Genomic DNA, 15,749 nt, shown 5'->3' with positions numbered 1-15,749 from the left:
TTCTGTGCAGCATGGGGCATGAGATAAGTTGTGCTGCAGTACTCTCTGCTCAACCGCTTCTGTTACAACTTTGAGAACATTGTTATGTCTCCAAGTGTACATGCTGCTGGAAAGATTGACTCTGCATGCACTCAAAATATGCTGAAGTGTTCCCTTCTTGCCACTAGCAGCACACCTGTCTGTCTTATCTTCACACCAGGTGTTGGGAGCAGGTCATACACTGCTCTATATAGAAAAGAAATGCAGAGCGGTTCCATCTGCCACAGGACATTCCAAGATAGATGTCGTTGTTCAACACTTTCCCACTAGGTCCAAGCCCCTTGTTTGGTTAGGCCAGCTGCTTTAGCTAACCTCTTTTCCTCTTCTATCTCTCCTTTTTCATGCGTTACAAGCTCACGACTCTCCTTACCTGTAGAAGATGACCACCACTTGTGGGTTGTCCATCCAAGACCCTGGTGGCCTAACTGGGTAGTCCCAACCGTCTCCTTGTGCTTCAATCTAGACTCTGTCTCATCGACTGCTGCCCGGGCTGACCACTTCCTGCCTGATCTCACATCCGGCTGAATGTTCTTGATGACAGGGTCTTTTGAATCTCGAAGCATCAAGAATGATCCTACCTTGGCTACCTTGACCTCTTCAACAAGGGATTGCACTGGGATGGTAAGCTTTGTCTGGCTACTGTGGATTGCAATATTAGTGAGGCTGCTCGTTACTCCAAGACACTTCTTCACATACTTGTTGATCTTCCATTCCATTGCCTCAACATGGGACATTGCCACTTCATAGACAATTAGTGGCCACATAATCCATGGCATCGGTCAGTAGTGCAAGCACCACAACTTCAACTTGCCAGGCAAGCCACACTTGTCGACAGACATCAGACCTCTGCTGATCTGTTCTCCTGTCTCTTGAACTCTCTTGGTGTCTCTCAGCTCCTCTGTGTACCATCGCCCGAGCGCTCTTAACTGGTTGGTCCTGAATGGATGGAATCTCCTTTCCACAAAAGGTGAAATGAAAGTCAACCAGCTTTCCTCTCCTAAGAACAAGGCTCCTTGACTTCTTGGTCTTGAACTTCATTCTTCCCCAATCCATTAGCTCCTCGAGTCTAGATAGTACACTTTCCACTGCCTCCGTGCTAGGACCCAAAAGGGTGAGATCGTCCATGAACGCTCGTATTGGTGGCAACTCCCTCCGCCATCAAGTGCGACACCTGGTCCCACTGATTCTGCAGCCCTCACAATGACCTCCATAGCTAACACAAACAGGATGGGTGAAATCACACATCCCATTGGGATACCAATGTCCAAGCTCTGCCACCCAGTTGTAAACTGCTGAGTGGAAAACCTCATCCAGAAATCATTGTAGTACTGCAGAACAAAGTTCCTCACCTTAGCAGGAATCCATAGGAATTCCATCGCAAACTCAATCAGGGCATGGGGAACGGAACCATATGCATTTGCAAGATCAAGCCAGACTACAGCCAGATTTCTTCTCAACCTTTTCGACTCCTGGATGGTATGCCATATCATACTAGTATGTTCAAGGCATACCAGGAAGCCTGCTATTCCTGCCTTCTGCACAGATGTATTTACCAATCTCTACACAAATGAAGATATTCTTTCTGCTAGAATGCCAAACATAATCTTCCCCTCTACATTCAGGAGTGAAATTGGTCGGAACTGATTCAATGTAATAGACATCTCTTCCTTCGGGATGTATACTCTTTCAGCCTCACTCCATGACAAAGGAACAACACCTTGTCTCCACACCACCTTTAACAATCTCCACAAGTATTTCCTCAGCTCTTCACACTTCTTGAACACCTTATACGGCACTCCATTAGGTCCTGGCGCTGAACCTGACTTTGCCTATTTGATGAACCGCTCGACTTTTGCCAATTTGGGTTCTGACAGATCAAACTTCACTCCTGGCTCAGTAGGCTTCTCAAGCCCAGAAATGTCAAGCAAAGGAGCCTCCCGCTGTTTGTTAGAGTAAGTGCTTGACAGGTGATCCTCAAGTTCTTGTTGAGAGTTCTGTAATAAGGCTTCCCCTGATATCTCCCCTAAAATTTCCTCCATTCACTTTGAACACACGTCTTCTGGTATTGGGCGTTGCTTCATTAGGAAAGAAGTGGTGGATATCCAGCCTATCAATGCCTTTCATAACCGTATACATCTCTATTAAGTCACCTCTCATCCTCTGTTGCTTCAATGAGAAAAGCCTAAACTTGTTCAACCTTTCCTTATAACACATGTTCTCTAATTCTGGCAACATCCTGATAAATCTCTCTCTCTAAAGCTACAACCTCCTTCCTATAATGGGGTGACCTAAACTGTAATCCAGATGTGGTCTAATCAGAGTTTGATGGAGCTGCAACCCCTTGGCTCTTAAACTCAGTCCCCGGCTAATAAAAGGCCAATCACTATATGCCTTCTTAGCCACCCTATCAAGCTGTGCAACAACTTTGAAGGATCGATGGGCTTAGATCCAAAGATCCATCTAGTTGCTGTACACTGCTAAGACTCCTGTCTTCATGTCCAATCTTTCAATATGCATCACCTCACACTTTTCATGATAAGGGGAAATGTTCTGCTGTGGAGACTGTTGAATATTTTGAGCTCTTCATAGATTGTGGAGGCTGAGTCAGTGAATATATTCAAGACAGAGATTTCTGATATGAAAGGAATCAGTGCATTTAAGGGTTAATGGAGGAAAGTGAAGCTGATGTGAAAGATTGGGAGTGATCTTAATGAAGGACAGAGCAGGCAGGAGAGGCTGTATAATATACTCCTGGCTCTGTTTCGTCTATCCCTGGACACACACTGAGCCATTGTAAATGCTGAGTGTAATGATCTGAACAGCTCAAAGTAAAGGGAGAAGAGGAAGTAATTTTGTTGGACCCCTCCACTCAGCTGGCTTGCTGTTGGTAACGTATAATGCTGAGCTGTGCAGATAACAAGAAGATCTCCATTTCAATCCCTGTCTGGGAGGTTCGCTGCTAAAAGCCAGGAGCATTAAGGTAAGCTGGGCTGGGAATGGCACTATGAACCAGGTTTTCTGCTCATCTTTGACATCTCATAGACCCTTAGGACATGCGTGCGACTGTATTCTGATATATTTTTTGTGGCTCACAATTAGTACTGAATATAGGAGGATGCAGATTGTTAATTAAATCTATTGCATCAATTCATGGGAAGTGGGGTGGAGAGGAAAGAAAATTGAGAAAATGAGAAAGCAGTGGCAATTAAGAAGAGGCATATTTTCTGAAAGAAATAATAGGTCTGTTTTATTCACTTATGCAGTGCATGTAAAATGAAGTGAAGTATGTGACATAATTTGTATTTGATCTACTTTACCCTCCAAATGAAAATAGAAGGTAATCTGAAATTGAATGAACTTCTACCAAGGGAATAGTGTGCTAGATGGAACATTTTCTTAAAACAATGTAAATTAAGTTCATTTATTGGCAGTACATTAATAAATTATTCACAGATGAGATATTTAAAGTGTTTAAATCAGACAAAAAACAATTATTCTGCTCACCAAAGGGTTTGGGCAATGCAGTGCATTTAGATTGGCCATTCAGCTGCCTGCATTTTCACCCATATCACTCTGCTTGGGTGACTTCTGCAGAGACTGTTTCACTTTTCCAACTCGTGGCACACTGCACACTTTGTTATTCTCCGATGCAAACCCACGTACATCAAATCACTAAGTGTAGCAAAGCTGCATTGTTTCATAGAACATGGAACAGTACAGCATTGTAATAGTCTATTCAGCCCCACAATGCTGTGCCACACGAGTAATTAAAACCCAAACCAAACTACTTGTTTCTAGGTACATAGTGTCCATATTATAACATTCCCTGTACATTTGTCTGTCTGAAAGTGTTTTAAATGCCTCCATCATATTTGCTTCCATTACCACTCCTGACAGTGCATTCCAGTCACTCAGTGTTTTCAGTGGAAAAAGAGATATTTTGACTCTATCTGCACCTCCAAAGTTTTATAAGCTTCTATCAGCCTTCACTCCCCTCCCCTCTGCCTCCACCACTCCAGAGAAATCAGCCCTAGTCTGTCCAACCTTCTCTTCTAGCACATGCACTCTAATCTAGGCAGTATCAATAAAAACATCTTCTGCACTGTTTCAAATGCCCACACATCAGAATTGAAATAAATTGAACTGAATTATGACCAGAAATGAACCCAAGTCTCCAGATACAGTCTAGACAGTGCTTTATAAAACTGCAATACACCTTCCTCTTTCTAAGACAATGCCTGGACTAATAAAGGCAAGCTTCGTATGTGTTTCCTTTATCTCCTTATCAAACTCTGCAGCCACTTTCAGGGAGCTGTGGATATGGATCCCTCAGAAGGTCAATGCTATTAAGACCATAGGACTTAGGAGCAGAATTAGATCATTTGGCCCATCGATTTTGGTTGATTTATTTTCCCTATCAACCCTATTCTCATGCCTTCTGCCCATAACCTTTGACACCTTTAGAATCAAGATCCTCTCAACCTCCACTTTAATTATACTCAATGCTTTGGCTTCCACAGCCATCCATAGCAGTGAATTCTGCCCTGTGGCCAAAGGGATTCCTCCTCATCTCTGTTCTAAAGGGAATTCCTTTCATTCAAAGGCTGTGGCCTCTGGTTCTAGACTCCCCCACTATAGGAAACATTCTCTTCATGTCCATTCTTTCTAGATCTTTCAATATTCAAGATCATTTTCATGAACTTCCTCTGGACTGTCTCGATTGCTAGCCCATCATTTCTCAGATCATCGGTCTGACCAATGCCTTATAAAGGCTCAGCATTACATCCTTGCCCCAACCCTAATCTAAGTTCTCTTTAAATTATCCTAACATTGCATTTGCCTTGCTTGTTACCAGTAAGTTAATTTTAGGGAATCCTACACTAGGACTCCCAAGTCTCTTTGCATCTCTATTTCTGAATTTGCTCCCTATTAGAAAATGGTCTACATCTTTATCCATTCTACTGAAGTGCATGACAATACACTTCCCTATACTGTATTCCATCTATTACTTCTTTGTACATTCTTCAAATCTGTCTAAGTCCTGACATTCTTGAATTGCTGGAATGCTGCTAGTGTTATCTCTTGAGAACATTGATGCAAAATGCTTATTAAGTTCATCTACCAATTGTTTATTCCCCATTAATACCTCTCCAGTGTCATTTTCCAGCAGTCCAATGTGCATTCTTGCATCTCTTTTTGCATCTGAGAAAAAAAAACTTCTGGTATCCTATGTTATATTTTTGGCAGGCCTACTCTCATATTTAATCTTTTCTCACCTCATTGCTTTTATAGTTGCCTGCTGTTGGTCTTTAAAAGCTTCCCACAAACTTTTGCTGTATTGTATTGTGCTGTTTTGCTCTTAAGCTTTTATGCTGTCTTTGATTTCCTTGTTAGCCACAGTTAGCATATCCTCCTTTTAGAATGCTTCCCCTTTGTTGGGATGAGCTGATACATGAATGTTCCAAATTACTCCAGGAAAGTCCAGCCATTGCTGCTCTACTGTCATCACTACTATTCTCCTCTTCATGCCTTAGTAGTCCCCTTCACCCAAATGTAATACTGATATGTCCAATTTTAGCTTCTCACCTAAAACTTGGTGAATGCTATCAAATAGCACTTTATCAAACACTTTCGCTTTATTTGCCATAACAGGTGAGATTTCTTAGTGTGGCCATCCATTTTAATTCTTCTCCCTGTTTCCATTTCAATAAATCTATCCATGTTCTCCTGTACTGCTGCCATGAGGCCACTCTCATGTTGGAGAGCAGCAGCTCATAATCCATCTGAGTAGCATGCAACCCAACAGCATGAACATCAATTTCTTTAACTTACAGTATTTTTTATACCCTCCCCTTCTCTCTTTTTTCCATTTCCCATACTGGATCCCCATTATCCCTTTTCTTCTCCCTATCTGTCCATTACCTCCTTCTGGTTCCCTTCCTCTTTCACTTTTTCCCATGGCCCACTCTCCACTCCTATTAATTTCTTCTTCTTCTTCAGCCTTTTACCTTTCCACCTATCAGATCACGGCTTCTCACATCACCCTCCCTGCCCCACACTCCCATCTTCAGCCTCAGCTGGTTTCACCTATCACTTGCCATCTTCTTATTCTGGCTTTTTCATCCTTCCTTACCAGTCCTGATGAAGGGTCTTGGCCTGAAACATCAACTGTATATTCCTCTCTATAGATGCTGTCTGACCTATTGAGTACCTTCAGCATAATGTGTGTGTTGCTTTATCATATTATGATTACTGCTTCTGAAGGTTTCTTTTACCGTAAGCTCCCTAATCAAGTTTGTTATGTTACACAGCACCTTATCCAGAGTTGCCTTTATCTGTGAATTGTCCCTGTATATTTGCTCTCCCAAAGTACAACCTCATACTTCGCTGGATTAAAATTCTCTGCTATTTCTCTGCCCTTATCTTTTGTGTTCAATATTGAGGGATAGTGCAGAGCACACCAAGCAGCCTGCCTGCAGGAAATTCAATTGAACTTTTTTGTTAACTTCGCTTGTACAATATGTGAACTCCTCCCATGTGGGAGTGGCTAACTGAGTGGCATAGGAATAGCCTATTAACTATAACTACATCTCCCCTTCTGGGAAAAAAAAGATAAACTAGGTAGGTGTTTCTTGTCTATAGAACTGTATTGAAACTACAGTCACTGAAATTGAGTTATTGAGTTCACTTTACCCATAGCATGTAACTTATGCTCCTTACATAAACATAAAATGAATTGCCAACATTATATTAAGAACAGTTTCATTTTGTGAAATGTTTTCAACATTAGAACTCTTTAAAAACACTAAATCTAATGGAGGTCAGCCAAGACTACCTGAACACTCTGGCAAGATGAGAGGATTATTCTGCTGTTTTAGTCATTTGCCTTAAGCTATCAAGCTATGGAGTATACTTCTGTGGTGGGACAGATTGACAACCCAATCTGGTATATGTTCCTGGAAGTGTAGGAGCAGATGGGGATTCTTGAACAGGTGCATCCACCTCAGGTAAATGGCCTTTGTCGTAAGGATCGGGTACTCTATTTCTTCCTCTAATTTTCATGGATTTTGAAGGTGCATGTGTGCACACGTGCTCTGCCTAATTTCACCTTGTGATGTTCTGATCACAAACGATTGTGGTGCACACTGCCAGACTATTGTTCCTTTGGTGGATTGGTCTGAAACCCAAACAGCTTCACCACTCCTGAACAGCGATGATGATTTTGTTCTGTGTCTGAGATCTTGCATGTTCTTCATTTCCTCACACTGTGCTGTCTCAAAGTTTCTCACTTTGTCTAAGTCCAGTAAGTGAGGTTGGAGAAGGGAAGAAAGAACCGCCAGGCTTATTCTCAGTCTCTGGCCCATCGACAGCTCTGACAGACCATTCGCAAGCAGTATGGAGCGATAAGCTAGCAGTGCTTTGTAGGAGGTTCTTCACAGTTTTCACTACTCTTTCTGCTTCTCCATTTGCTTATGAATACCATGGATTGCTTGTCTGGTGTTTGAACTCACAGGCTTTGAATTCTGAGCAGCTGAATTGTGGACCATTGTCTGACACTAGTGTCTCTGGTATTCCATGGTGAGTCAATACTCAAATGATGTATAACTGCAGAGAGGATGTAGAGGATAGTTTAAACATCTCAGCGTTCCATGAATGGTAATCCACAGTGAGAAGATATTTCTTTCTTTTCAGCTCGAAAATGTCTGTGCCTGCAACTTGCCATGGGAACTCTGGAAATTCTGTGGGACAGAGAGGATGAGAATGATTTTGTCCAGTTTTCTGAATGCTTCACATTGCTTTACACAATCTCCCAGCTGTGAGCTCAGACCAGGTCACCCCATGGATTGCCTCGCTCTTAGGTGACATTTTTCAAAGCATTGATGTCTTTGGTGGACTTGACTGATAGTTCAGGCATGCATAGAGCAGAAATGTTGAGTCTGGAGCATCAAGAATGGTGAGTGTGTCTCTTTCCAGTTAGTATGTTCTGCATTCATGAGGCCCTTTTGAAGCAGCTGGCCATCCATGCTCACAGTATTGCATGACCTTGTTGCAGATTTGGTCTTTTTCAACTCAGTACAAATTTCATCCAGTTTATCTGCAATGCAGGAAAGTTTTCACATACCTGAGCTAAGTAGATGTTAATATCTTCCATGAGGGTGGAGTCAGCTTCCATCCATTCACTTTTGCATGGCATCCTCTGGTGTGTCTGACGTTATGAATGATTTGCCGGGGTCATATTCAATGTTATAACAGTATCGCATAAGCCTCATTATGAATCTTTGCAGATGTTGACATAAGTCAACCAAGTGTTTTGAGCTGAGGAGGCTGATAAGCGGCCTGTGGTCCATTTCAAGTAGGAATTTTGTGCCTACAAAGTAGTAGGTGAAGCATTCACAAGCCCACATGAGAGCCAGAGTCTCCATTTCATTTTAGTAGGAGTCAGTGGTCTTGATGCACATGTCACCAGTTTCCATACACCACTGCAATTTTGCATGAGCACTCCCACTGGGCCAAATGAAGAGACATCTGCAGAGACCTTGATTGCTTTGTTCAAATTAAAGAATGTCAATGTTAGTGGAGAGATAAGCCATCCTTTAAGTGATGAGAATGACTTCTTCTGTGGTGCGTCCCAGGTCCAAACATTTCTTTGAGAGAGGAGGTCACATGGTGGCATTGTTTACTCTGCCAAATCTGGAATGAACTTTCTGAGATGGTTTACCATGCCAAAGATCTCCAACACATTTGTAGGTTGTTCTATGTTCTGAACTCCTGCAGTTTGTCTGAATCAGGTCGCACTCCCTTTGAGGACGGTTGGTCACCTAAGAACTTCATCTCCACTTTACAAATTTGCATTTCTTTTTGTTCAGGGTGATTCAGTTTCTCCAAGACAGCTTCCACTTTTTTGTCATGTTTCTCACTTGAGCCTCCGGAGATGAGTATATCGTACTACTCCTTTGAGTCCCTCCAAAATTTGGTTTGTTCTCATCTGAAAGAGTTCAGGGGCTGATGAAATGCCAAAAGGGAGTCTCTTGAAAACACAGCATCCTTATGACATGATAAAGGTTGTGAGCTTCTTTGATTCAGGAGCTAGATGGATTTGCCAGAACCCTGAGTTGCCAGCTAGTTGGGTGAAGAACTTTGTTCCACCACCTCACTACATTATTCAGTTTTGTTAGATCAACGCAGATCTAACTGTGCCATCTGGCTTGGGAACAGGAACAATGCCTGCACATCAGTCAATAGGTCCATTCACTCTATGATATCAAGCTCCTCCATTCTCTTCAAGTTCAGGTTTGACTTTGTTCGTCATTGGGACTGGTATATCCCTCCCTGTGGTCAAAGAGTATGGCTTCACTCCTGGCCTCAGTTGGATAAAGTACTCTTTTTTTCTGTACTCCCAGGCCTGTGAACAATTCTGGGTTCTTCTCCTGCCACTGACCATTCTTTAGTGAATCCAACCTTGCGATGAGGTTCAGCTTCTCGATGGCATGTCATCCCAGTGGTGGTGGGAAGAGATCTTGAACAACATAGACATCTTCTTTTAATTGTTTCTCATTTTTACACATGGAAGTAGTAAACGTTCCTTTCGCACTGAGCCTATGTTTCCCCGGCCCCGTGAGCACTTTCTTTGCTGGGATTTGTATAATGCCTGTTTTCTTCATCTATTTTGTGAGCAGACATTTGAGGATGGCTGTGACATTCTGCCCCAGTGTCCATCTTGAACATCACTGCCTCATTTTGCAGCTAAACTATAGTACACCAGCCTTGTCTATTTGAATCTAGAGCCCCAAGGAAAGCCCTCTTTTTGTCAGAATCGTGGTCTTATTTGACCTCCTGAAGAACTGGTCACGAGTGACATTGGCTTTTATAAAGGCCAACTCTTTTGTACTGGTGGCATTTCACTTCTTTTGCTGGACAGAATTCTTTGACGTGGAATGAAGACTTGCCACATCTCCTGCAGTTGGACATTTTACCTGCTCCTTGTTTTGCTTGTCTGTTTTGTTTGAGGTGAGTTCTGCTGTCTCCTCTTTCTGACTGCACCTTGTTTGTACCCTTCATTTTGTACAGCTTCTAGCTTTACCTCAGCATCTTTTTCGTGCCTGGTTTCGGCCTGTTGCTGACGAACATTCTCACTCTGCCTGACCATAGTTATGACTTCCTGCAACTGAAATATTTCTGACAATTTGGGTTCAAGTAGCCCGACAACAATCCTGCCTCTAATGAGCTCATCTCTCTGATTTCCATGTGCACCCACCCCGCCGGCGGCTACACGTAACCGACCATGTTGCCGATGCCGACTTGCCAGTTTGGCACCTTCTTGCACCCCCAGATTCAGTTGGCAGCCAAAATATTGCCAAACGTAACTGAACAAAAGACATTTTTCTTAAAGGAAAATGTTTTAGAAAAAGGATGGTATGTAATTTTCGTGCAGATAATTTTAGCATGTAAAAAAGCCAGGAAAAAGCCAAAAAGCCAAATGAATTTTCTGAAGCCCACCAAATTGAAAAGAAAAAGCCAAATTTCTGGAATTTGGCTTAGAAAAAGCCAATCTGGTAACCGTGATGCATAGTTGTCTTTCAAGGCATATGTAAATGACTCTGATGAAATCATTTACACTTTCATCTGGCTCTTGTTTTCTGGAGTTGAACTTTGCCCTCTCATATGCCACATTTCACTTTCCTCTGAGATGTTCTGTGAATTTGTCCTGTGTTCTTTTGTGCTCCTGTTTCTGAGCACCTGAGAGTCCTAATCTAACCTATGTCATCTGCATTGTCCCCAAAGCAAGATATCAACGTGCTTACTTGATGCTCTTCTGAAGCTTCAGTGAGATAGTTTGCAACCCTTAGCCTCTCAAACTGTCTGAGCCACCTCTCAAAGTGCCCTGATTTAGAGAAATCAAATATATCAGGAGGACTTTATTAGGTAAGTAGATATAGGTACTGCATGTATTAGCTAATTTTTCCTGTTTGTTTATTTATTATTTTATTTATTTGGACTACAAAAGTCTTCTTTTCTCTCCCTGAGAGTTTACTGGCTTCTCTGACTTCTTGGCTCTGTGCACTTTCCCAGGCTAGTGGTCCAAAGATTATTACAATATATCCACTTCCGAGTGTAGCCTGAAAGTGTTGTCTCGCAACCCTGGCCAGTTTCCAGCTCAGCATACAGTTAGCAATGAGCCTGGACAGTTTAGGTTGATATGACTGTGGATATTTTTCATAGATATATGCAAATAAGAATAGTCTGACTTTAAATTCCTTTCTTGTTGGGGACCTCAATTGGTCTGTGGCACCAATTCAGCCATGGACAACCACTTCGGACACTATGTTGTGCTCGATATTGAGGGACACTGCAGAGCACACCAAGGCCCCAGCATGCAGGCTATTCAACTGAAGCTAATTGTTAACTCTGCTCGTACAGTATGTGAACTCCTCTTATGTGGGAGTGATTAACAGAGTGGCACAGGAATAACCCATTAACTGCAATATCTGCAACAAATCAAGCAAGTGATAGAAAGGAGAAACAACATTCCAAACCAAAATGAGTCCTTGGATCCAAATGCCGAGATAGCCCAGAGTAGGCCAAAAGCCTTGGTATCAGTCTATCATATTAGAGCATGGAGAGCAGCAGTCAGGGGCAGTCTTCATATTCTCAGCGCCATAGACAGAGAGGAGTGAACATCACAGGACAATGAGCAAAATTGGCTCTCACCTCTTATTCCAATGTCCAGTAATCTTTGTGGAACTTGGAAACAGTGATGCCGTCTTCTGTCTGTTGTTAAGCATTTGCTGTGAAATAAGGCCACTTCTGTCCAGCTCTAATGTTATTGTAAACAGCAATCCAGAAAGAGTCAGTTTTGCAACTAACTAATCAAAGTTTGCTCATCTTTATGATGATAAAGTCAAGCAAAGAGACAATATAAGAACATGAGACATGGGATCAGAATTAGGCCATTCAACCCATCGAGTCTGCTCCGCCATTCCATCATGACTGATCCTGGATCCCACTCAACCTCAAACAATTGTACTTATGAGAGGTATTTCCCAGAAGTTTTATATGATAATTTACTGCATCTCTGTGCAATATACACAACATACCTGTATTTTTCAGCAGCGTGCATATAAATCTTTGTATATGTGTGTGTGCGTACATGTGAGAGAGAGATGACTCTACTTAACTAGAAAGGTATAGAAATAAATTCTTTGTATCTATTCTTATGTGCTGAATTTTTGAAGTTATTGTTCAGCCTGGCTGTACCTGAGGATATAATTCTCTCTCTGTGTTGAAGCTGTTGTTTAGACAGCATGTTGACAGCAGCAGTGTGCAGAATGTCAATCCTTTGTCCTGACGGTACTACACAATACTCAACACTGATTTAGATGTTTCTATTCCTCCTGTGTGCAGTTTAGATGAGGTTCAATACTGGCAGTTTCATAATAACATGAGGCGCTGAAAAAACTCCAGCCCCCTCCACAACAAAACAGCAGGAGCTCTCTGCTCAGTATACTGTTTATCAAAACCATAAGCGATTCTGCAGATGATGGAAGTTCAAAGCAACACACACAAAATGCTTCAGGAACTTAGCAGATCAGGCAGTGTCTATGGAATTAAATAAACAGTTGGCATTTCGGGCCAAGACCCCTTCTTCAGGACTGGAAAGTAAGGGGGTAGATGTCAGTTAAAAATGTTGGGGGGAAGGGGAAGGACTGTTTATCAATATTTGCTAATCCCTCCCTCTGCCTGCCAGTCATTAATCACTGTCCTGACGAAGGGTCTCGGCCCGAAACATTGACTGCTGGTTTCCACGGATGCTGCCCGACCTGCTGAGTTCTTCCAGCGTGTTGCACGTGTTGCTGAGTCATTAATCACTGTCCTTTTGCTTACATTGTGGCAGTACTTTACAGAATGAGATTATACTTTAACTATGAATTACACCCCTTTTCTGGCACACAAGAAATTCTGCAGATGCTGGAAATTTTGAGTAACATACAATGCTTGAGGCGTCAGCAGGTCAGGCAGCATCTATGGAGGGAAATAAATAGTTGATGTTTGCGCCAAGGCCCTTCATCAGGACTCCCAAAATGTCCACTGTTTATTTCCCTCCATAGATGCAGCCTAACTCCTGAGATCCTTCAGCATTTTGTTTGTGCACCTGATTGCTGGGTCAGTTTGCTAAGTTCCAGGTGGATGTAATCCACTAGGCCCTGTCACCAGGATACCTGCTTCCACTGTTGATTTACTGCCACATCCACTCTCATCATACAATACCAATTGAAAAGCTAACTGACCCTTCGTTAGCTAATTAGATAATCCTCTGTGATTAATAAATACTTGTTTTTAATCCCTTATCAATATTTTACTTAACTGATGTTTCACTAGATTGTGTATAACTTTGTGCAAGACATCAGGACAATCCTGAGACACTGGAAGTTTTGCAGTGCTGGCAATCTTCAGCAAAACACAAAGACTGATAGAGTAACCATTACACCACACAAATGTTGCCCTTAACCATTACACAAGAGAAAACGCTGCCTTAACTGCTACACTAAAGAAAAGTTCCCCTTAACCATTTCAGTACAGAAATGCTGTCCACTCCACACTTTTAGTGTGTTGCTTAGAGCAATCCTGGATGTCTGGCACTTCCATTGCAGGAATAAGTCGAGGCTCAGTGTAGGTTTAAATTTCCAGAAACTACTGACAGCTTGTGGCTACCCCTCCCACAGCCCAACTACCACTGAGACAACTGTTTTGTGGAAGAATACAAAGCAACACCCAGCTGTAATTGTAGCAATCTGAATCCTTTTTTATTCTCTGACCCTTTCCTCTTTCAGAGTGAATGCTTCCAGTCATGGCATTTTGCCCAGGAGCTTCATCATAGAACATGTTACCTGTAATGCCCTCATCAAATGAAACTGCTTTCCTTCCCATCTTTAACATGTTTCAGGTTAATAGATATTATTTTAAATATATAACAGATATTTTTGAGGTTTCTGTGCCCTTATTTTTATATACTGATATTGATATTTTGATATAGTGAGTTCAAATATTGCTATCAATTTTGATATATTATAGCCACATGTACCAAAAAGCAGTGAAAAGTCCTGACGAAGGGTCTCGGCCTGAAACATCCACAGTGCTTCTTCTTATAGATGCTGTCTGGCCTGCTGTGTTCCACCAGCATTTTGTGTGTGTTGCAGTGAAAAGCTTGTCTTGCATACTGCTGATACAGATCAAAGTAATATACTGTGCCTTCTTATATTGAACTTCTGTTCCTTTCTGTTTCAATCTATTGAAGCGCTGTTGTAGAAAAGCAGCACCATCATCAAAGATCCTCACCACCCAGGCCATGCTCTCTTCTTGCTACTGCCATCAAGTGGAAGGTACAGATGCCTCAGGACATGCACCACCAGGTTCAAGAACAGTTACTACCCCTCAACCATCAGGCCCTTGAGCAAAAGAGGATCATTCGTTGAGATGTTTCCACAACCCATGATCTGACTGTAAGGACTCTTTATCTTGTTATTTCATGTTCTTGTTATTTATTGCTATTTATTTACATTTGCACATTTTGTTGTTTTCTATGCTCTACTCACTTTTTCATTCATCTGTTTATAGTTACTGTTCTATAGATTTGCCCACAGGACAAAAAAATCCCATGACATGTACATATGTACTCTGATAATGTATTTTACTTTGACTTTAATCAATATGGAGCACTAATTTGCATCCTAGAAATTAAAACATCATAATTTTTCAAACATGAACTATCTTCCACATATATCCTTTGAATCAAAGGAGTGAGTAATTCGGAACTTCAGTGTAGACTCAATCTGGGTGGGAATTTCTCTTCCTTACTGCTGCTGGATTTTTTCCTTAATTACTTAATTAAATGTTATTGATAATTTAGTGTTATACTTCTAATGTAGTTTCCAATGTACTAAAGGCAATTGACACCTCATATCTTTATAATATGGTTTGTTTAGATTTATGGCCTTAGATCCAGGCTAAGTAAAATCACTTTTAACCTGTATATAAAATCTGATGATTAATGCTCTTTGAGGGCCTCATAGCTATCAAATTATTAATGACACTTTTTCTGCACCTGGTAGACTCTTTGTAAGACCAATCTAAACAAACAAACAACTGCAGCAAGGATGAGCCATCCACACTGTTAATGCCAATTTTGTTTGCCCATTTTATTTGTACTTTATCATCTTATGCAAATCTTGCATTGCACGTTATTTCTCTGTCATGGCAACCCAAAACAATCTATGCCTATTGGTCAGTTGGCGACCAATCCTTGACTGACTTGTACTAATTGATCATTGTTCCTATACAATGTTTTGAATGTTCTTGGGTAAACCATTTAAATAGTCAAGCTTTGAGAGGTTAAGTGGAGTTTTATGATTTTTGTAGTTGCCTAGTTTTACTGAATAAAGGTTTATTTCAAGTTCCTGCTTTGTTCATTCTCAACATGGCAATTTCAGCAGAAGACTTGTGCACAATTCTACAACAGCATGAAGCTCAATTTGAAACCTTGACCAGCAGGTTATCAGTGAGTCCAACGGTGCTGGTGTGAACAGAACTCATGTAAATCAGTTGTTAGTCCCAGTATCTGGAGTTATGTTTGAATCATGGTTCAAGTATTACAAAGTTATATTCAGGGTCGAGTTCGCTAGTAAAGACAACTCATGGAATATGCGCACTTTGCT

Source organism: Hemitrygon akajei, chromosome 11 (genome assembly GCF_048418815.1).
Source record: "Hemitrygon akajei chromosome 11, sHemAka1.3, whole genome shotgun sequence".
NCBI lineage: Eukaryota > Metazoa > Chordata > Chondrichthyes > Myliobatiformes > Dasyatidae > Hemitrygon > Hemitrygon akajei.
This window is presented reverse-complemented; position numbering follows the sequence as displayed.